The sequence below is a fragment of the Panthera uncia genome, chromosome B1, assembly GCF_023721935.1.
Source record: "Panthera uncia isolate 11264 chromosome B1, Puncia_PCG_1.0, whole genome shotgun sequence".
NCBI lineage: Eukaryota > Metazoa > Chordata > Mammalia > Carnivora > Felidae > Panthera > Panthera uncia.
This window is the reverse complement of record NC_064811.1, coordinates 40,416,820-40,422,808: the sequence shown is the minus strand read 5'-3', so window position 1 is coordinate 40,422,808 and position 5,989 is coordinate 40,416,820. Positions and strand designations below refer to the sequence as shown.

The 5,989-nt window shown below is 41.6% G+C and overlaps 1 pseudogene; it reads right to left on the bottom strand.

Moving 5' to 3' along the window:
* Positions 1-1,641: 1,641 nt before the first annotated feature.
* Positions 1,642-2,088, bottom strand: LOC125923641 (40S ribosomal protein S15a-like; annotated as a pseudogene).
* Positions 2,089-5,989: the final 3,901 nt, after the last annotated feature.

Sequence of the window (5,989 nt, the reverse complement as noted above, 5' to 3'; positions counted from 1 at the left end):
CCCCCCCCCCCCAGCAATATCACTTCTATTTCCCTTTAATTCTCAGCTAAGTGCTTGCCACTGTGTATCACCTAGAGATGCGTGGATTGTCAGGTAGGTGTGTTCTTATAGACATACAGGTTGATTCTGCTCCCTTTTCTAGCAGCTGGCTTCTTTTGAAGGGGACCTACTCTTGATTACCTTAGTTCACTTATCAATCCTATCTTAGCAATCTCAGAGATACCTGTAGGTCTTATTTCCTTGCACTTGTTAACATCTCAAGCCTACTTTGTCTTGCCACTGTGCAAGCTCCTCAAAAGTGGAAACTGTGGACCAATTGCATCAGAATCACCTCACCCCAAATCCAGACTTACTGAGTCAAACTATCTGAGGGGTATCCCCAGAATCTGAATTTTTATTGAGCAGCCCTGCCACATGCTTTTGTGTGTAGATATTTAAGACCATTACCTCTGTTCCAGATTCCCCTTTAGTGGTTAATTTACTAATTCATTCAACCATTCATTGAGTGCCCATCCAAGCAGTTCCCTAAATACTACAGTGAAAAAAGAAATGGAAACCACAATTGGTAAAAAAAAAACAACAAACAAACAAGAAACCTGTATTTTTGATTTGCAAAATAGATCAACTGTACCAAATCATAATATGCAATATAAACTATCTAAACGCAAATTATTTTAACACTAGCTCATTCAGACCCATATATCCCAAGATAAGGCTATAGTAACAGTCACTTCACGTGGATTCATTTCTGTGTTCCAAAGACCACAGACAGTTCTAGCAACCTGCCAGATTTACAAATTCTGTCAATCCTGACCTAACCCCAGTCCTACAAACTCTGCAAGCACTCTTCCCTAATTTTCCTCTCTGGAGACCCTACTGAGATTCCATCCAGCTCATGTTTTTCCTTGCTCACAATTTCAGTAAACTCAGCTTGTATAAGCAGCAGGTGTCCGTGGTGTTCTTTTTGTTGGGCTTCAACAGCAGGTACAGATATGAAATTGTTATTTTCTTCTATGAATTATTGTTTATCTCCTTTACTGTTATTTTGCATTCTGTTTTATGTGATACTATTCCTAGAATCTAAATTTAGTGTTTCTGTGCATTTTCCTCTGGAGACACATCGATCAAGACACATCCATTGGCTGCTTACTCTCTACACCTCGAGAACAGAGTATAGGAGAGTTATTTCAAGAGTTAAGTTACTGAAGCAATAACAATCCCACAGTCTTCAGCAATTTGAAATGTGTCTAGATCCTGTGGAAACGAGGGCTGTGATTCCTGAAATGTTGCCAGGGTGTCTCTCAATGTGGATTTAGTCTCCTTCATCCCATTCAGGATTTAGAGGATACATTCAATCAAGATTCCTCTTTTTCAGCCCTGGACATTTTTCTTCTATTTCTTTATTTCTTTCCCTCCAGTCTCTTCATTACTTACCTCTACACAAAGGCATAAACTTCTAGACCTATCCACCATGAGTCTTAACTTTTATCCCCTCCTTAACCATTTCATTTTGTTTTGTTTTTATTTAAATTTTAGTTAACATACAGCACAATATTGGTTTCAGGAGTAGCATTCAGTGATTCATCACTTACATACAATACCCAATGCTCATCACAAGTGCTCTCCTTTTTCTTTTCTTTTTTTTCCAGTGAGGCATTTTATTAGTATGAATGTATTACATCCCTAGAAAAAGAATCCCAGGACTTTCCCTCCTGTGTGTTTTCGTCTTGCTTCTTCATGGTCCATGATGCCAGCTGAGGTTGTCAGTACAACGAAACCAAACTGGCGGGATGGGAGCAGATTATTCTGCCATTTTTCTAGATCTTTGAGTTGTACATCAAACCTGGGGCTGATCACTCCACACTTGTTTAACCTGCCTCTGAGGTTCACAATTTTTCCAGCTCTCTGATCATCGATGATTTCAAATTCACCAATGTAGCCATGCTTCATCATCACAGTCAGAAATCAGACGATGACTTTGGAGAATGGCCTGATAAGAACCTGGCATTTGCCTGTCTTTTCATCATTGTTTATGCCCTTGAGAGCATCTGCCAGGACATTCAGGCACACCATTATGGCAGCACGGAAAGATGGTGGACAGAGAGCGTCCTCCTTAATCCCCATCACCCATCTAGCCCATCTTCCACCCACCTACCTCTGTCAACCCTCAGTTTGTGCTCTATTGTTAGGAGTCTCTTGTGATTTTTTTCCCTCTCTTCTCTCCCCCTACTTCTCATATGTTCATCTGTTTTGTTTCTTAAATTCTACATATGCATGAAATTAAATTATTGTATTTGTCTTTCTCTAATTGATTTCACTTAGCATAATATACTCTAGCTCCATCCACATCATTGCAAATGACAAGGTATCATTCTTTTGACAGCTGAGTAATATTCCATCATATATATATATATATATATATATGCCACATCTTCTTTATGCATTCATTAGTCAATGGACATTTGGGCTCTCTCCATAGTTTGGCTACTGCTTATAGTGCTACTATAAACATTGGGGTGCATGTACCCCTTTACATCTGTATTTTTGTACCCTTTGGGTAAATACCTAATAGTCCAATTCCTGGAGCATACAGTAGTTCTGTTTTCAGTTTTTTGAGGAACCTCCGCACTGTTTTCCAGAGTGGCTGTGCCAGCCTGCATTTCCACCAACAGCGCAAATGGGTTCCCTTTTCTCCTTCCAACACCTATTGTTTCCTGTGTTGTTAATTTTAGCCATTCAGACAGGTGTGAGGTGATATCTCATTGTGGTTTTGATTTGCATTTTCCTGATGATGAGTCATGCTGAGCATCTTTTCATGTGTCTGGTAGCCAACTGGATGTCTTCTTTGGAAAAGTGTCTATTCATGTCTTCTGCCCATTTCTATTTCTGCCCATTTCTATGAGCTATTTGTTTTTTGGGTGTTGAGTTTTATAAGTACTTTATATATTTTGAATACTAACCCTTTATCAGATACATCATTTGCAAATATCTTCTCCCATTCCATAGGCCGCCTTTTAATTACTTTGATTGTTTCCTTTGCTGTGCAGAAGCTTTTTATCTTGATGAAGTACCAACAGTTCATGTTTGCTTTCAGTGACATGTCGAGTAAGAAATTGCTCCTGCCTAGATCAAAGAGGTTGTTGCCTGTGTTCTCCTCTAGGATTTTGATGGTTTCCTTTCACATTGAGGTCTTTCATCCATTTTGAATTTATTTTTGTGTATCATATAAGAAAGTGGTCCACTTTCATTCTTCTGCATGTTGCTGTCCAGTTTTCCCAGCTCTGTTGAAGAGACTGTCTTCTTTCCATTGGATATTCTTTCCTGCTTTGTTCAAGATGAGTTGACCATATAGTTATGGGTCCAATTTCTGGGCTTTCTATTCTGTTCCACTGATTTACGTGTCTGTTTTTGTGCCAGTACCATACTGTCTTGATGAGAACAGCTTTATAATATAGCTTGAAATCCAGTAACCATTTTCATTTTGAGTTCTGGCCACACCCCTTGGGTTGATCTCCCAACACTGTAATTCAGTTGTCAGCTGTGTGCTATTTAATAACCCATTAGCAAAGGGTTGTTTTGTGGATAAAACATCTTCGCAAATCTCCCTGAATCAGATTCTGGCATGAGGAATTGTTACCGACTGAATGTTTATATCACCCTAAAGTCCATATGTTGAGGCCCTAACCCCCTTGCATTTGGAAGTAGGGCTTTTTTGGAAGGTAATTAGGTTTAGACGAGGTCCTGAGGATGGAGCCCCCGTGATGGGATCAGTGTCCTTACAGAAGAGAAAGAGATACCAGAGCTTGCTTTCTAACAGAGACTTTGAGAAAGCCTGAGTTGGTAAAAAGGGCCCTGACCCAGAACCCAAGAGACCTAGATTCCATTCCCAGGTCTGTGCCTCACTAGCTGTGTGATTTCAGCTGAGCCACTCACTTCCCCAAGTATCTGTGTTCTCATCCAAAAACCAAGAGGGTTAGCTAAATTAGAGGTCCTCAACACTAGGGTTGCAACATGTGACAAAAATCCAGAAATAACAGTGGCTTAAGTTAGATAGAAATATAATTGTCTACACACAAACAGACAGCCCAAGGATCTCATAATATCTCCGGCATCTTCATGGACCCAGGCTCCTTCTACCTGGTTCTCTCCTTTGGCACCCTTAACACATGCTTTCCACCACATGGTCCAAGATGGCTGCCATAGCTTTCATCTCCACGTTTCAGGCACAGAAAGGAGAAAAGGGCATGACCCCCTTTAAGGACACCTTCTGAAGTCTCATACACTCCTTCCTTTTATATCCTGGCGTCAAGAACTTGTGCCATGATCGTTGTAGCTGTGAGAGAGGCTGGGAAATGTAGCCTTTTTTCTGGGTGTCCATGTGACACAGGAAAACCAATATCAGGGGACAATGACAGGCTCTGCCACAATGTCTCCGTTGTGATTTGTATACCAGGAAACCTACTGCTCATGAACTACTCAAGATTACTAACGAATTGTTTTACAAACGTGAGTGAATTCAAAGTCATCCCTGTGTTAGCACTTATGCTCTCCTCCTTATACTTTTGATAAGTTTTCTTGAGAGGCAGTGTTTAATTCAGTCATAGCAAATCAAGTAAAACACAATCTTTTCAATGACTCAGTCTGCAGTGAATTACTGTCGCTAATAGTTAGTCCTTACCAACATTTGTGGTTTTGTCAAATGTGAAAATATTAATAAGAGAGGGCCATGTGTGTATCTTGATGGCAATCGTGTTGGCTTTCATGAAGGGAAAAAGGTTAAGAAATCTTAAACGAGCTCTAAAAGTGCGTATCAGCTTGAAAACATCTGCGATTCAGGGAATATAAACTCTCTCCTTCATGAACCACTTGTAATGTGAAGCTTGCAGGGGGGAAGCTTGTTAACAATACAAGTCCTAGGCCCACTTCATACCAACAGACTAAAAATCTATGGGGGTGAGGCCCAGAAATGTGCCAGTTTCACAAGCTCTCCGAGGGGTGATTCCTATGAACACAGGGTTGGGAGTACTTCCAGGTCTTTTAGGGAAAAGCTTTGGCCGGCCACTTTTCATTCTGTCCCACTGACTGATTCAGCTGCGTCTGGCTGCCGGGCTGTATGCACGGCTTGAGGCAGAGGCGACTTGCTCTATCAGGATCATCGGCGATGTCGTGGTTTTACCAGGTGTCCCTCACCACAGCATGATGTTAAACTGCTACCGTCAGTCTCCCACCGCATCACTGACACAGCAGTGTCAGCTCGGAATTCAATGGAAAGTCAGGTGCCACTCATGGAAGGGGTGAATATGTTGAATAAACTGACTCTGCCTTCTGCACCTGTCTTTATTGTCAAGGCTAAACCAAGTGTAATATATCAGGTTACAGTCTGTAGAGGTAAAGGATTTTTTTGGGCTTCCATACATATAACATACTGATGGTTTGGGGACTGATAGGTGTACCCTAGCAGGCGGAAGAACGTAGGTTGTTGTGTGGTGGGGTCCACAGCTATCGGGGAAAAGACAAACCAAGCATCTGGTTTATGCTCAGGGCTCACTCCATGTTTGTAGTCTACACAAGTGCACGTAACACCCATGACAGTCCCGTGAGAGAGCGACATCTCACTTTATCCTCATTTTTCAGGGTGGTCAAGTAACTTGCTTAAGCTCGCCCAGGAAGTAAAAGAGGCTAACTCACCCTCCTCGCCTCAGGGTCAATTGGCAAAGTAGGAAAAAAAGGCAAAACATTTGTGATTCTTGAGTCAATGCATTTCTACCACACCATCATCTTCAAACTTCTGTATTTGCACGTCCCATTGGGAAAAACTTCTGAGTGGGTCTCCCATATGTATTTATTTGTAAGTATACACATTAGAGGGGCACCTGGGTGGCTCAGTCACTTAAGGGTCCGACTTCGGCCCAGGTCATGATCTCGAAGTTTGTGAGTTCAAGCCCCACGTCAGGCTCTGTGCTGACAGCTCAGAGCTTAGAGCCTGCTT